Source organism: Aquarana catesbeiana, linkage group LG05 (assembly GCF_042186555.1).
Source record: "Aquarana catesbeiana isolate 2022-GZ linkage group LG05, ASM4218655v1, whole genome shotgun sequence".
Taxonomy (NCBI): Eukaryota; Metazoa; Chordata; class Amphibia; order Anura; family Ranidae; genus Aquarana; species Aquarana catesbeiana.
The window spans coordinates 132,864,647-132,883,261 of NC_133328.1; positions in this window are offsets into that span (position 1 = coordinate 132,864,647).

Genomic DNA, 18,615 nt, shown 5'->3' on the forward strand with positions numbered 1-18,615 from the left:
AGCTGCTTCGTCAAATCTTCTTAGAACATCCGACAGACACCATAAGCCTTCAATTAACAGATTCGACCTTAATTCAGATTTTCGGACTAATGCATTTTTTAATGAAACAAGATAAATAAAAACGAAATTCCAAAACAAAATATTTCAGTGTGCACATGTCTAGTATAGAACATGCCACACCAATAATGATATTTCTAAAGGAAAAAATGTAATTGAAACTTGCTCACGGCTGTAATGTATTGCCAGCTCCCTGCAATATAGATGAAAAAAAACTGAAAAAAATTGGTGTGGCCCCCCCCCCAAATCCATACCAGACCCTTATCTGAGCATGCAGCCTGGCAGGCCAGGAAAGGGGGGAGGATGAGCAAGTCCCCCCAAAAACCTTACCAGGCCCTGTGGGTCTGGTATAGATTTTAAGGGGAACTCCAAGCCAAAATTTTTAAAAAAATTATGTGCCCACCCCCCCCCCCAAATCCATGCCAGGTCCTTTGGGTCTGGTATATATTTTTTTTTTTTTTTTTTTCCTTGTCAAAAGAAGTTTATTGAGTATACAATGTTATAAAGATACATAAAGTAAGTTTACAAGGATCTATAAAGTAAGCTCATTGTTTTACAGTAGGGTTTATATAGGTAAATATCATGAAATTTCAAATATTAAACATTGGGTTCACGTAAACCTAAATTAAAGATATATATCATTTCCTTAGTTACTTTTGTAGGTATTTAAATGATTTATACCTACTATACATATTGTTTACAAGTAGAGTGTATATAGGTCAAATAAATTCTGATAATGAGCTTTAATCATAAGGTGGAGAAAAGGAAAGAGAAAGAAGAAAAAGGGTTGAAAGGTAGAGGTATGGTCCACAAGGTTGTCCCGCTCGTCAGTTTATTATTCTTTTTAGTTCTCTTTGAAGCCTTAGAATGGGTGTCTCTGTAAGTCATTTAATCTGTTACCATGGCAACAGGACAGAGTCATTGAAGTTTGACAGGAACTGTTGTTTTATCCAAGGATGCCAAAGTTTTTCAAATTTTGGAATTTGATTTTGATCGATGGCTACCATCTTAGCATGGGACATTGTATTATTCATTCTGTGAATTGTTTCTGTTAGTACCAATGTAGGAGATTTCCATGCCTTGGCCACTGTTTGTTTTGCAGCCGTTATTAGTTGGATCATAAGTTTGAATTGAGAGAGTGTTAACCATTCCGGTTTTAGATTAAGTAAAGTTAAATATGGATCTGGTTGTATTATTTTTTTAAATATTTTAGATGCAATCACGAAGACTTCCTTCCAGAAGGTTTGGATTACTGGGCACGTCCACCATATGTGTAAATATGTGCCTATTTCTGGGCATCCTCGAAAACAAAGAGTTGAGGTATTAGGTGAATATTTTGCCACTCTAGCGGGTACAAGGTACCAGCGAGTTAGGACTTTATAATTTGTCTCCAGTGCTAAGATGTTGGGTGAAGATGACTTAGATGTGAGCCATATGTTAGACCAGTCCGTGTCTTCTAAAGTTCGTCCCAGGTCCTCCTCCCACCTCTGAACGTAAGAGGGTCTATTAAGATTTGCTACTCCATATAATTGATTATAAAGTGATGAAATTGTACCTTTAGCAAATGGATCTTTTGTACAGATTGATTCAAAAATGGATAATTGGGATAATGGTGTATCCCCTTTTAGGAATGGTGTATAGAAATTTTTGATTTGGAGATATCTAAATATCTCAGAGTTTGGTAGATCATATTTTTCTCTAAGCGATGTGAATGAAAGGAATGATTTAGATGCTATGAAGTCATTTAGTGTCTGAATGCCTGATGTTGTCCAAGCTTTAAAAGAATTTGGGTAGATCCATGCCGGATAAAAGGCCGGATTTCTGATAAAAGAAAGGAGAGGATTGTGTGGAGATTGTAACTGATATTTGGTTTTTAGTTTATCCCAGAGAGATAAGAAGTGTTTAGTTATGGGATTATGAATTTTAAAGCGGTCTTTAGGATCAAGCCATAATAAATTTGATATTAATAGAGGGTCATTTTCTGAAGCCTCTATAAATACCCATAATGGGATTTCCTGTTTTGCATGGTATTTGGACAGACTGGCCAAATGTGCTGCTCTGTAGTAGTTAGTAAAATTAGGGTATCCCAGGCCTCCTTTATTTTTGGGAAGATGTAGTGTGTGTATAGGTATACGTGGTTTAGAAGAGCCCCATATAAACGAAGTTGCTCTTTTTTGTACTATTCTCAAAAAATAGGAAGGAATTGGAATAGGGAGGACCCTGAATAGATAAAGCAATTTGGGTAGAATAGTCATTTTGATTGCATTAATCTTCCCTATCCAGGATAAAGGAAGTTGCGACCATTGTTTTATTAGATTTGTGATCTGTCTTAATACAGGAGGATAATTGGTTGAGAATAAGTCAGAATGAGATGCTGTTAAATGAATTCCAAGATATGGGATTGATTTTTCTGCCCATGTGAATGGGAGGGCAGCCCTAGCCGGGATCAATTCCATGTTTGTGAGTGAAATATTAAGCACTAGGCATTTCTTAGGATTAATCATAAGGCCGGATAGGGCTGCAAATCCATCAAGAGCTGGTATTAAGTTAGGACCAGAGACCTGTGGTGATGATAGAAAAAGTAATATATCGTCTGCAAATATACATAATTTGTGTGTAATACTTCCTACTTCAATGCCAGTTATAGTTTGGTTTGTTCTGATGTATTGGGCCATGGGTTCGAGTATAAGGGCAAATAATAAGGGAGATAATGGGCAACCCTGTCGGGTACCTCTTTCGATATTAAAGGCTTCAGATTTGTATCCAGCATATTTTATATAGGCTTTGGGTTTATTATATAATGCTTTGATCCATGTTAAAAAGTGGGGTCCAAAACCCCATTTTTGTAATGAATATTGCATATATTGCCAGGATACTGTGTCAAATGCCCTCTTAATATCGAGAGATAGAAAACATAAAGGGATTTTCCGTTTTTTAGCAATATGTGCCAATAACACTGCCCTGCGTATATTATCGCCTGCCTGTCTATTTGGCATGAAGCCTACTTGATCTCTATGTATTAATTTTCCTATAATGCTATTGAGGCGTTTTGCTATTATTTTTGCTAATAATTTAATATCGAGGTTTAACAGAGAGATAGGCCGATAATTCACACAGGAAGTATCATCAGAAAGGGGTTTTGGGATCATACAAACAATTGCCATTAGTGTTTCTTGCCGAAAAGAATGTCCATCTAGAAGTTTGTTAAAAGTTTCAGTGAGAATGGGAGAGAGTATTTCTGAGAATGTTTTATAGTATAAAGCCGAGTAGCCATCTGGGCCTGGTCTTTTGTTAAGTTTTAGGTCTTTTATGGCGTTAGCAACTTCATCTATAGTTATAGGCTCATCCAAACTGCTTTTTTGATTCTGAGATAACTCAGGTAAGGTTATTTTTGAGAAGAAGGATTCAGCTTCTGTAGGATTAAATTCATTGTTTGTCTTGTATAAAGTTGCGAGATGTGAGTGAAATTTATGGACTATTTTAACTGGATGGGTCTGGTATATATTTTAAGGGGAACTCCATGCCAAAATTACAAAAGGTATATATGAGAGAGCAGCAAACATTTTTATGCCAGGTGAATTATTTAGGCAGGATCAGGTGCTGTTTAATCCCCCTGTCATGCAGGTCAGTACCTCCCATCAACATTTCAGATTGACTTGTGTGGCTATGTAGGTGACCCTTTTTCTCTTGAAGCTGATTCACACTTACGCGTATGATGCATGTAAAGAACACTAGCATTCCTTAACTGTCTATGTCAGTTTTACTTACTTTAAAACACACAGGTAGCCTCCTAAACTACCTCAGAATAAAATGACATTTAAAAGATGATGACTAAACTGACAAACTCACAAAAGTAACCATATAATCAAATAATCAAATGTCTGACAAATAAATCTATATTATTTGGCCTAAAAATGTATACTATACAGTCAATACATAAACCTATGGCATAAATCATTAGTGATGAGACAATCAATTATAAAATATGATGAGTGGTGCTGCGCTGTTAATCAATTATTGTTATTATTATACAGGGTTTATATAGCGCCAACAGTTTGTGCAGTGCTTTACAACATGAGCACAGACAGTACACTTACAATACAAATCAATACAGGAGGGATCAGAGGTCCCTGCTCGTTAGAAAAAACAGTTGTTAGGTGTGGGTAGGGTAGGCTTCTCTGAAGAGAAAGGTTTTCAGGTATTGTCTAAAAGATAATAGAGTAGGAGATAAGCGGACAGATTGGGGGTAAGGCATTCCATAGGATTGGAGAGGCTTTGGAAAGGTCCTGGAGGCGAGCATGGGAGGAGATGACGAGGGAGCTAGAGAGCAGAAGGTCTTGAGAGGAACGAAGAGAACGAGTAGGTTGGCATTTAGAGACTAGGCTAGTGATGTAGCTGGGGGCTAAATTGTGGATGGCTTTGTACGTAGTTGTTAGTATTTTGAATTTCATTCTTTGGCCGAGCGGAAGCCAGTGGAGGGATTGACAGAGAGGGTAGCAGAGAGCGATTGGTAAGGTGGATGGGTCTGGCAACAGCACTGATGATGGATTGAAGAGGTGATAGACTATGTAGAAGTAAGCCAATGAAAAGGGAGTTGCAATAGTCAAGGCAAGAGATGACCAGCGAGTGAATTAAGAGCTTTGTTGTGTTATTGGTTAGAAAGGGGTGTATTTTGGAGATGTTGCGGAGGTTGAGGCGGCAGGATTTGGAACTCTCTTAAAGGAGAGTTCAGAGTCCAGGACTACGCCTAGAACCTTGGCATGTGGGGATGGGCTTATAATTATGCCATCGATTTTGACAGAGAGATCAGGGGAAGGGGTGTATGGGGGAGGAAAAATTATAAATGTGCAAAAGACATTATTGTATATGTGCAAACCATTTCTGTGCAGTAATGTGCAAATATAGTAATAAAATAAGGTACAAACCAGGCAATAAATATAATACAGGTAAAAGCAAAATAATGCGACGTGATGATTTTGCTTTTACCTGTAGTATTTGCACTTTACTACACAGAATGGTTTGCACGTATACAGTACAATACTGTCTTTTGCACATTGATTAACAGTGCAGCACCACTCATCATATTTTTTATACACTATATAGTTGTGGGAACACTGGTAGGTGTTTGCAGCAGTTTAACCAGTTACCTTAGTTCAATTAGCCACTTGTAATAAATTTAAAAACATAATCAATCACTCAACCAATCATAAACATCTAATAAATTGATAAAATCACTCCATCAGAAAAAAAAACAATCTATAAACCTACCTATTAAATAATGTTAATCCATCAGTGTAATTAAATGTGGTCAAGGAAGAAATAGCAGATATAGAACAAGTGATCAAACAAGTTAGCCAATAACCCGACCCATAATTAACAGAAAAATTAATTAACTGCATACAATAACATTTGACTCTATAGAATGCAACAATGAACACACTGATATAAAAGCTACACAGTAAACAAAGATAGTGCAGAGTATTCTTAAGCTATCTTATGTATTGATCTCTGATATATTGTAGTGTCACAGGAAGGCATGGGGCATCCTCTAGGTAAGCTCAATCTAAATGTATTCTTTGCTATATACAATAAGTCCCAGTGTCAGTTATCACATAGATTATTATTTATTTTATTTTTATTTATTTCAGGTACTTATATAGCGCCATCAATTTACGCAGCGCTTTACATATACATTGTACATTCACATCAGTCCCTACCCTCAAGGAGCTTACAATCTAAGGTCCCTAACTCACATTCATACATACTAGGGACAATTTAGACAGGATCCAATTAACCTACCAGCATGTCTTTGGAGTGTGGGAGGAAACCGGAGTACCCGGAGGAAACCCATGCAAGCACAGGGAGAACATGCAAACTCCAGGCAGGTGGTGTCCTGGTTGGGATGCGAACCAGCGATCTTTCTTACTGCTAGGCGAAATTGCTATCCACTACACCACTTAGATTATAATTGGCATTGGACTGGTGCAGTTCTAGGGGAAATGAGAAGTATACTGAGGAGTGAAAAAAAGTTCTTTTACAAAACAAACTTCTCTCTCCCACATACTGTAAATATCTAAAATATTAAAAAGACTATAACTCCTCTTTATAAAGACACACAAATAAAGGCTGTGCTGCATGTTTGCTGATAACATAATCTTTCCTGTGACCATAACAGATAGTTATCAGGGTGATCACATAATTGGAGCCCAAAATGGTGGTTTCCAAAAACCAGCCTGCAAAGCTTTGGCTATTAGAAAAATGTTGTGGATAGGAGCATGCTGATAGTAAAGGCCTTTAATTTTCCTAGGGAGCTGTGTCTGTGACTGTATGTATTGTGACTGTTGAAACAAAGGGGTTATTCAAGAAATTCAAGAACAAAATATTTAAACGTTATGTAGTGAGTCATATTAGAGGGTGTGCTAATGGGGTCAAATGAGGTAACTAATTATGCATGCTGATAAATATGTAAAGATAAATGTTAGAAAACATAGGAAACATAACAATATGTAGTCACCCTCCTTTCAGTTGTGTCTAGTAAATGTACTCTTCCTGGGTAGTAGTTTGCCCAGGTTAACCTGTAGTTTTTCCTCAATTGTTTTCTCCGTTATGTTTGGGATTGCTGCAGTTCCCTACTGCCACCTCTGGGTGTCACTGGCACTCAAGGCAATAGGTATGGGGGTGGTGACAACCTTGTGCTATTGAGTTCTCTCTGGCTAACACTAGGGGGTTTATGCCATTGGTGCTTGCTGGGGGAGGCTATAAAAACTTGGGGCATGATCTGGTGGGTCCTCTTTCCCCTGAGCTGTGTTCTGGGGTGGTGCATATAATGGTTTCTGCTGAGTAGGCCCGGTACTGTTTAGGCCTAGCTCAAGAATCCTCAAGTTGCCCTGCTTGGTCGAGAAGGGTACAGCTTACAAGGTGGTAGTGCCTGATGGAAGTCCAATTGGAGGGGCCCTCCCTCAGAGGATCCATGCACTTCCTTGGATAGAGGAAAACTGTCTGGTGGAGTGTGAAGCCCTGTTGCTGAAGGAAACCTCTACCCCAATGAATATTGCTAAAGCTGAAGCTGAAAAATTACAAGATTATCCAACTGATGAAAATATGTCAAATTGAATACATATTTAACTCAAAGTCTGCATTACCATATACAGTTATGCTCATAAGTTTACATACCCTAGCAGAATTTATGATTTCTTGGCTATTTTTCAGAGAATATGAATGATAATAACAAAAACATTTCTTTCACTCATGGTTAGTGTTTGGCTAATGCCATTTATTATCAATCAACTGTGTTTACTCTTTTTAAATCATAATCACAACAGAAACTACCCAATTGACCCTGATCAAAAGTTTAACATGATAACATGCACACAAGTTGACACAAATGGGTTTGAATGACTATGAAGGCCTCATGTTCACTGCTGTTGCTAAACGGACGTTTAGGAGCAGTTGGGCATTTTTTTCAATTGCTCCTGAACTCTCCTCTATGTTATTTTATCAGTACATGTACACAGGGTTGTTTACAGTCATTTCTAGGCAGTTGAGTTTAGAGGCTTTTTTTGGAATGCAAAAAAATGGGTTCAGAAGCTGAGTTTAGAGGCATTTCAAGCGCCAAACGCTTCAAACGCGGCTAACGCTGTAACTCGGATTTAGCTGCTTTATATATATATATATATATATATATATATATATATATATATATATATATATATATATATTAAAACGCTTCTAAACGCAAACGCGGCAAAACGCTGCTAAACACAGCATGTAAACGCGGCAAAACGGACATTTTAAACGTGGGTTACTATCTGTCAAGTTAAATTGTTCAGGAGAGGTTGTAAAAATGTCCTGTGTACATGAAGCCTGAAAGGTAACCATCCTCACCTGTGATCAGTTTGCTTGTAATTAGTGTGTGTGTATAAAACGTCATTGAGTTTCTGGACTCCTGACAGACCCTTGCATCTTTCATCCAGTGCTGCACTGACGTTTCTGGATTCTGAGTTATGTTGAAAGCAAAAGAATTGTCAAAGGATCTGCAGGAAAAGGTAGTAGAACTGCATAAAACAGGAAAGGGATATAAAAAGATATCCAAGGAATTGAGACTGCCAATCAGCAGTGTTCAAACTCTAATCAAGAAGTACAAAATGAGGGGTTCTGTTGAAACCAAACCATGGTCAGCTAGACCAACTAAAATTTCAGCCACAACTGCCAGGAAAATTCTTCGTGATGCAAAGAAAAAGCCACAAATAACTTCAGGTGAAATACAGGACTCTCTGAAAACAAGTGGTATGGCTGTTTTAAGAAGCACAATAAGGAGGCACTTGAAGAAAGATGGCCTGCATGGTCGAGTTGCCAGAAGAAAGCCATTACTACTCAAATGCCACAAAATATCCCACTTACAATACACCAAACAGCACAGAGACAAGCCTCAAACCTTCTGGCGCAAAGTCATTTGGAGTGATGAGACCAAGCATAAACGCTACATTTGGAGAGGAGTCAACAAGGCCTATGATGAAAGGTACACCATTCCTACTGTGAAACACGGAGGTGGATCACTGATGTTTTGGGGATGTGTGAGCTACAAAGGCACAGGAAATTTGGTCAAAATTGATGGCAAGATGAATGCAGTATTTTATCAAAAAATACTGGCGGAACATTTGCATTCATCAGCCAGTACTTGGACATTGACCATAAACCAAAACACAAGGCCAAGTCGACCTGTCATTGGCTACAGCTCTGGAGTGGCCATCTCAGTCTCCTGACCTCAATATCATTCAGCCATCTCAAACGTGCAGTTCATGCAAGATAGCCCAAAAATTTACAGGAATTGGAGGCTTTTTGCCAAGAGGAATGAGCAGCTTTACCATACGAGAAGATAAAGAACCTCATCCACAAATACCACAAAAGACTTCGAGCTGTCATTGATGTTTAAGGGGGCAATGCACGGTATTAAGAACTGGGGTATGTAAACTTTTGATCAGGGTCATTTGGGTAATTTCTGTTGTCATTATAATTTAAAAAGAGTAAACACAGTTGACTGATAATAGATGGCTTCAGCCAAACACTACCCATGAGTGAAAGAAAAGTTTTTGTGTTATTCATATTCTCTGAAAAATGGCCAAGAAATCATAAATTCTACCAGGGTATGTAAACTTATGAGCACAACTGTATGCATATATTTTATAATAAAATTCTGGAACTACCAGTATTTTTACCAAAAGATGATCTCTAGAATACGGTTGTCCTCCCCACCTGAAACCTCCTTCTCTCTCAGTTCAGGAGGCACCATTTCACATTTTGTGTTTGCCCTGCTCCTGTTGTAGGAAATGTATCTCTTAATTCCTAATGACATCACCATGAGATTGAGGAGAGAGCTGCTATCAGTGAGGCTAGCAGGAGGAAGGATAGGCAGGGCAGAGCAAGGCTTAGCGTGGAGAGGCATGGTTTTTGAACATACACCTCTCAAACTAAATTAGACAGCACTGACATGATGACATTAGCACCACCTCAAGCAAAAGTACTTGTGGACATTGAGTAAACCAGACACCCAGCATAAAATGAACAGGGAGGGGTTACCACTTTCCTCAACAGTCCAGGCATTACTACAGTCTAGAAGAGGGGTGTCCAAACTTTTTTCAAAGAGGGCCAGATTTGAGGAAGTGAACATGCGTGAGAGCCGACCATTTTGCCTGACATTCTTTAAACCATTAAAATTAAATGCAAATTAACTAACACACTGCCCAACAAGAATTCTCTTGCCTTTGTGGCTGTGTGTGGTGAAGAATCTAATGCCCCATACACACGGTCGGATTTTCCGACGGAAAATGTTTGATGGGAGCTATTTGTTGGAAATTCTAACCGTCTGTAGGCTGCATCGGACATTTTCCATCGGAATTTCCGACACACAAAATCTGTCTCTCAAATTTTCCGACAACAAAATCTGTTCTCATAAATTCCGATAGTGTGTACACGATTCCGATGCACAAAGTTCCACGCATGCTCAGAATCAAGTACGAGATGGAAGCTCTTGGTCTGGTAAAACTAACGTTCGTAATGGAGATAGCACATTCGTCACGCTGCAAATTTTGAAATCTTTTAATGCAGCGCATTCTCTTCTTCTTTAGAATGCTAGAATAATGAAGTTGTTTTTCTGCTCATATTCACACAGAGTTCTGAAGAAATGATTTCTTTATTATTTCTCGTGATCTCCTGAATATTTTATTTTTTATTTTTCGTCAGATCTCCATGATAATGTATTTAATTTTTGTTTATAGTGTTTTTTTTTTTAATCAAGATCTCCTTGTTTTTTTTTCTAGTGCTCTCGATAATATTGTTTTTAGTTTTGTGTGTCAAGTTACCACAACACCATTATTATCTTGTTTTTTTTAACCTCAAGGAGGTTGTTTGGTGTTGGTGTTAATTTGACCTTGTATTTTGGAAATGTACCTGCCTACTCACAAACTGTCCTTTTTGAAGTAAAACACATAGGCAAGTATTTGTGAATACAAAATAGACATTTATTTTGGGTCATAATAAAATAAAGAGGAAGGCAACGCTGCAGAAACTTGTGAAATTGGCGAAGCCTTTGTACCCCAGGGCACACATCAACTATTTAAAACCCAAAATTGGTAGCCTGAGGAGTCCATATAATAGTGAGCACAATCTGGTCCCAGACTACAAGAGATCAGGAACAGCAGCAGATGACATATATTTCCCCAGGCTGTGGTCATACCACAGCCTGCGTCTTTTATCAGACCAGATTGAACCCAGGCCATCACTTTCACTCTCTTGTCTTCCTTCCACTCTTCCTTCCAGGCTTCCTTCCAGGCTGTGGCTGTGGTGTTGGATGTGTGGCAGGAGGTGGTGGAGGAGGAGGAGGAGGATGATCCAACTCACACAGGTGTGTTTTGGTTGTGAGTTGGCCCCTCAATCCCTTATTTAGGGTCGTATACATAATTTCCTCACACAAGAGGCATTGGCCCTCCTCCATTTTCTGCATTTTGCTGGCAGTCATACAGCCAAAGGCTTCTTGAGGAGTGGGGGTGGCTCTGAGGGCTGCCTTAGCCTCCCGAATCAGCCCAAGCGCTGCCTTCTGCACATTACTCCCCTTCCTGGGCATTTGGTTGGAAGGCGGAGGGGAGGGACCTGGGATTCTGTCAGGCTACTACTGGGCTGGGCCACCTCCTGGCTGCCACTTACCCCCGTCATCTCCTGGCTGCCACATTCCACAGCCTCCTCCTGGCTGCCACATTCCATGCCCTCCTCCTGGCTGAGGCTTTCCTGTCTATGAAAAAGGGACATAGTTTTAGTTTTTTGTTAATCAATCATACACAATTTTCAGCTCATGACTGTTGCAAATTGAATGTTAACAAATAGAAAAGACTATCATTCTGACCCCAGCATTTTTCCTTCTCCAAACATTTTTGGCCACTACTGTCTATTGATATGTAAAACACTTTATTAAATCAGCAATTAGTGATCAATAATAACATCTAGTTAACATCATTAATTTTACGACCAGAAATATGTTGAACAATGCTATACCTGACTTTAGGCGGGCTCCTCTACTTCTTCTTCCTGGCTGGAAGGCCCAGGTTGGATGTTGGAAGCCTCAGCTGGGGTGGAAGGAAGCGTGGAAGTAAGAGTTGAAGGAAGAGTGGAGAGTGATTGCCTGACTTCAGTCTGGTCTGACAGAAACCGCAGTCTCTCTTAGTACCACAGCCCGGGGACATAAATGGCATCTGCTGCTGCTCCTGATCTCTGGGAATCCTGGACCTTATTGCGCTCCCTATTATAAGTGCTTCTCAGGCCATCAATTTGGGCTTTTAAATAGGTGATGTTTGCCGTGGGAATCACTGGCTTCACCAATTCCAGCAGTTTCTCCAGCGCTGCCTGCCTCTTTTGTTTATGATTATAATGCGGATGTTTCACCTGCCACAGACAGGGCAGCTCCCTGTTCTTGTCTACGAATAGGGGGAGGAAGTTGTGATCATTGAAGCCATCCATTGCAAGACACAACACAAGACAAACCCTAATGTCAGGCTAAACTCTCCTAATCTTGTCACAATATAGGCCTCAATCTATAAGCAGTATAGACCACTGATGCCTCAAGTTCAAATTGTACGTTCGTTCTAACAATCGGCGCTTCCGATACTCCTTCCTCCACTCACAGATCGTACGTATGACGCATGCGTGTTATGCTTTATATACACCGCGCATGCGTGAAACTCTGCCTGCCCCTGACGTTCTTTCTAGTCTATTCCCCGCCCCTTGTCTTTCGCAGTGGGAGAGCACATGGCGGAGACAGAGCAAGTGCATGCAGAGGAGAGCAGCAACGAGGAGAACGACGAAAGCCCGGAGCCACAAATGTCCTGATCCAGGAGATTTAAGGCTTCTAATATGTCCTTTGGTGAGATGGTGGAGATGGTGGACATCTTGAAGACGGCCAACTATGACGGGAAGCATGGACCTTACCCAAACCCAAATGTCAGAAAGGCCAAGATCATGGCTAAAGTTGTGAAGAGTCTGCGCCGGAATCTTGGGGTATGGCGATCCAAGGATCAACTAAGGAAACAAGGGTCAGACCTGAAATTGAGGGAGCACGATCAGTACAGAAGGATCAAGAGAGTTCTTCAAAAAAGTAAGTTGTTGTCAAGTAAGTTTTTGTTGTGTGTTCCTATTATTACTATTACTTGCATGCTGCTCCATGTGCTTTTCTTTACTGTTGTACAGTTTAAAATGACAACTTTCAGGTTCGTGGGCACAGTAATCGTTCGTAGTAAACATTGTTCGTTCGCCCACTAATACGATGTTTGGGGCAGATCCAGGTTAAATACATTTGTTCATGCCTATTTGTATTTTAAGAAGTTTAGTACATTGTTGTCTAGATTGGTTTGTAACTAGAATGAAATGCAAACTTGATTCAGTGTAAGGAGAGGACACTCAGCAGCTGTTTACACATCTGAACGCAGGAGCACTAGTGTGGGACACCAGAACAAACCTTTTAGCTTTTTAGCTTTAGAAAGGGAAAGAAATGCCTTCAACTTGGAACTCTGTTCAAAAAGACAATTTACAAATTGACAAAATTGACAAAAAGACAAAGTACAACACTTCCAAGCAATGTTTCAGATTCCTATTTCTGCCCTCAAACATCTGTGTGCTAAATATACCTTTTTTTTATATAGGGGAGAAAAGACTCCGGGACATCTGAGGACACCAAGGGCCACAAAACCTCCTAAGGAAGGGGAAATACCACCAACACAACCAGAGGATGTGGAGGGAGATGTTTATGAAGTTGGTGAAATAGTGACCACAACAGGTGAGTGTCTGAGACCACAGCTTTAGGTAATAGATGTATGCCTGCATATTTTTAATACATGGTATGTTTTTGAATTTTAGGTGATGTGGATGTTGTGGAAGAAGAAACTCATTTCACAAGTGCAAGTGCACACGTCCTTATTGGGGAGATCATGGTGTGCATTTGGGATTTACAGAAGATCAAGGAAGACATCAATGATGTTGAAAAAAGATTCAAAAACATCACTGATGTTTTAGGCAGAATCTAAAACACACCAAAATTCTTCAATTTATTGAGATTTTCTAAGTATTTAAAACATTTTTGAAGTCTATTGAAAGCCAAATTTTGAAGATGCACACAGTGTGTCAACATGTGCTATCTGCCATCATGGAATATCAAGGTATGCGTTTTGTGGGTGCAACCCGTTCCTAACAACTAAAGTAGCTGAGAGGGAGGGGTTGCACCCCTGAAACACGTCCATTGATTCCCCATGATGGGAGATAGCACATGTTGACATTAGGCATGGAATCAGGAGTGAAATCCCCATTTTGACTCTCAATTTGTGTGCATCTTCAAAATTTGGCTTTCACAGGGGTGACATCACTCCATCCGATGAAGGCAATATAAACACAGTTTGGACATACTAATGTCTGATATTGCCTTCACTTTATCAAAGTTGAACTTTGTAAGTTCCTGAGTTGTGTATTGTTTTATGGGTTCAAACATGCCTGTTTAACACAAAAAAAGGCTATTTGTACTGTCAAACGCAAAAATATTATTCCAAAAATATGTTGGTTTGTTCAAAAACCCTTTTCTAAAGCACATGTGAATGTGCACAGAGTAAAAAAATGTAAAATCAACAATGTGTGGCTTTGTCTTTCAATGCTTAATAGCAGTTTTGGTACTAAGTTGGTGTTTACAGTGACAATGGGGGTTATTTACTAAAGGCAAATCCACTTTGCACTACAAGTGCACTTTCAGTGCAGTTTCATGTGCACTTTTGCAGTGCACTTGGAGTGCAAAGTGGATTTTCCGTTAGTAAATAACTCCCACGGTGCTTTATAATTTGCCACAATCACGCCATTTTCTAGGCTCACAAAAATGCATTTATGGTGCTGAAAATGATTAATCTTTTTATCATTAATACATTGCATACATTAACAACAAAAACAAGGTGTGTGTGTAGCAGACCCACAACATAAAAGTTTGCTGAGAAGAGATTGTCACCCCATGTATCAAATAAATTACATTTGCACTATTGAAGAAAATGGCCAAAAAGAAAAGCTAAAAGAAACACAAGCATTAAATCAAAGGAAATATTATTTCAGTTTAACTAAAAATTGTATTTTTAAAATGTTTCTTAAACATTGTCTGGCATATCAATGGCCCCCCTACCCACAAAGTACTCTAGATACTTTTCGCAAACTTCGCGGGCGCTTTGGGGGGGCAATCCCGGACGGCCAGCTTCAAGAGCCGTCAGATGTGTTGATCCGGTAATAAGCCGGCCTCAGTCCCAATTGAGGCCACATAGTTTGATGCATTTTTTCTTAAAAGGTTAGGTAATATGCAGCATGCAAGAACGATGTGATTGATTTTATATTCCGCCATGTTTATTGCAGTGAGGAATAGGCGGAACCAGCTGGCCATTATCTTGAAAGTGTTCTCCATCACTCTTCTGGCTCTGGCCAGCCGGTAGTTAAAAACCCTCTGATCCGGGGTGAGGGTCCTCATCGGGACAGGCTGCATCAGGTGATCACCCAGCCCAAATGCTTTATAAGCGACAAAGACGAACGGGAGTCCTTCCACGTTCTCTTTAGCAGGTGGCAATCCCAAGCCACCATTCCGGAGTCGTCTGTAAAACGCGGTCTGGGCAATGACTCCACCATCCGACATCTGGCCATTCTTCCCCACGTCTACATAGAGAAATTCATATGTCACCGACACCACCGCCAACATCACAATACTATTAAACCCCTTATAGTTGTAATAGTATGACCCCGAGTTGGGGGGTGGGACTATGTGGATGTGTTTCCCATCAACTGCCCCTCCGCAGTTGGGAAAGTCCTACCGCTGGGCAAATTGGGAAGCCACAGTCTGCCATTCCTGTGGCGTTGAAGGAAACTGTGGAGTCAAACAAGAAAAAAAAAATTAGTAATTTTGTACATAACATTGCAAGCAGATTAGACACAAACATTCTTGACCAACATCAGTATTAACATTTATTTTAAGGAGTATTTAAAGACAAAAGTATAAGGTCCACTTATCAGATTCTGCACCCCCTCTGATGGCCCATTTTAAAAATTTGAGGGGGGGAGATGTTTTGGACAGGTAACCCTCTCCACTTCATTGAGAGCTGAATGCATAAATAACACTACAATAATACTTACACGATTGGCAGCCCACTGGACAGGTAGGAAGTGTCATAATACAAAAATATGAATACACACTGTCCTAATTGAAGCACATTTTTACATTCTGCAATTACCTATCAAGATAATAGGAGAAAAAAACTTTAAACAGTACCATTTAAAAGTATTCAGGCAGGCCCTTTCACTACATGCTTTGGTGAATTCATCCATAAATATGAACACAAAAGAGGTAGGTATAGTGTGTATGGGTTTGGCAAAGTCAGCAGATAGAGGATAGGTATTGGTTGACTTAGCGGTTGGGGGGAGGGAGGGTTCCAAATGATTTTGGGACCCTAAAAAAAGACTCTGGCACTCTGCATGAATTTAAGCACAAAAATAACATTTGAACACATTTTAGGGGGTGTTTAGGGTAAAGCAGTACTACGGAGCTGACAAAATACATTGTTAAGTGACTAGGCTAGGTGGGTATGGGCCCAGGATAGCATGCTGGGAAGGTTAGTGAAGTCAAATATGCATGAAGGACAAAAAAGGAAGTTTAAAAACTTTCATCATGCATGAGGGAGGACAAAGGGGACATTCACAGCATATTACAATCATGGTAATTAGGGAATGATGAAAGAAATACAATACATTAGCAAACATTAAATACATAGAATCTGATGTTAAAGGAGAAATCTTACCTTAATATAGTCCTTCTGCAGCACCTGAATGATGGCAGAACAGGTGTCTGGAATAATGATCTCCAGAGCCTGGGGGGAGATGCCTGTCGAGAACTTGATGTCCTGCAGACTTCTCCCTGTCGCCAAGTACCGCAATGTGGTGACTAGCCTCTGCTCAGGAGTGATGGCTTGCCGCATGCAGGTGTTCTGCTTGGTAATATAAGGGGACAGCAAAGCCAACAGATGGTGAAAAACGGGGTCCATCATCTGGAGATAATTCTTGAAATCATCAGGATTATTCTCCTGGATCTCCCGCAACAAAGGCATGTGTGAGAATTGGTCACGCTGGAGTAACCAATTCTTGGTCCATGAACTCCTCCCCACCCTGTTCATTGACTGGGCTTGGGTCAAAGTAATAAGAACCCCAACACCAAGCCCCTGCATAGCACGAACTCTATGAGGAGTACGTAACCGCAACATGGCTTCAAAACGGTCGACTGGTCAACAAACTAACAGAACGCACTTAAAAACAGAAAGTCCTGAGAAGAGCGAGCTGAAAATCAGAAACGAGCGGACAAGAACGCACTGCAAAATCAAATAGAAACAGAAAAGTCTGAGAGCTGCTCCCTAACATGAGACACCTCCATCCCTATATTGCGCAAACATACAAAAATTCGCCCGTGGGACTTTAAATGAAGTGTCCATGGTGATCACAGAAAAATAACAAGAGTATAGAGATGACAAAATTTATTGTAATAAATAACATCCAGTACAAGTCATGAACATCGGAGACACATGCATAAAGAACAGCAGCATGATAAATTGGTCCTAAAAACATAGCCATCATGACATAACATCAAAATATAAAAAGTATAAACAGTACAGATATACATGCTACATCTCTAACCCGACGCGTTTCGCGAGCTCTCCTCGCATCATCAGGGGCTGATGTGTATATCTGATGTCTGTGAATAAACAGATAAGGAGTATATTGGAGTATAGGTTATGGTAGGACAACAACATGAAGCCAAAGTAAGTAATCCAATACCCACTTGTCAGGCGTGGAACCCCGAGGGGGTGGCCCCCAGGTGGGGGGCAGCGGAGATACATCTCCCCCGGGAGCTGAGGGGGAGGGGACCACCAAATGGACGTCCAGGATCAGGCAAAGGGCTGGCACGGCAGTAGAAAAGAAGAGAGGGATGAACCCGACTGTCACCCAAGATGGTTGCAAAGTGTATTCACTATAATGAAATAAATAGCAAAATGTATATATATCTAAGATAATGGCGGTGACCATATCTAAGGAAATTGGCAATGGTATGCTGGAATATAAAGAATACAGGGTGTTCAGCAGAGCAAGAGGAAAAACAGAAAAACAAAAAGCGAAGGCATAGAAGTGGTGAGAAAATGGTGAACCCAAGTGTTACCCATGGACCTAGTAGGGCATACTCCATGTCAAAGCATATATAAGCGTGTATAAATATATTGGGATGGTGAATGACACAATCTCCCAAGTAACCCATGAGTCCTAAATGACATGAAATACCATAATGAGATGCATAAATATATGTATTGTATGACTAGAGTTGTTAATGTCGCCCTGTAGTGGGAATGTAGTATGGTAAACTGGGGTACAGAAAATGCAGGAGTGTCCTACACGGCATGGGGAAATGTGATGTGGGAAGAAAGTGCATGTGAGGAAAAAAGTGAAGGAATGGAAAAAGGAAAAGGGAAAGGAGGAGAGAAAGGAAAGAGAGGAAAGAAAGCAGGGAGAGGAAAGAACAGCCAAGAAAAAAGACAAGGAAAAATGCATAGAAAAGAGAAAGAAAAAACATGCCGACGGCCAGAAGAGATTATAGATAAACGGAAGAAAAAAAAAAAAAAATCAATGGCAGAGTGTGGCTACAGGGTGTACCTGTAAGAGTAAGGGGTACACTGGTGAAGTAACATGTAGCGATCTGTGTGTAAGGGTGGTGCTTACCAGTGTGCTCTCTTGTGACAATGTGGAGGACGCCAGATAGAAGCAAAAGAGACTGACCCTGCCAAAACCCCCACCTTAAATATCCGGACGTCCACCGTAATCTCCGCCCCCAGCGTCATACAGACATCGGTGAGGGGGACCGCCCAGCCACGTCCGCCAGAGAGCGGCGGAACGCCGCAGAGGTCCCCGCCCAACGTCCAGCTGTTACTGTGCTCGGGAGGTGGGAACACCGCCGAATGCGGAAATCTCCCA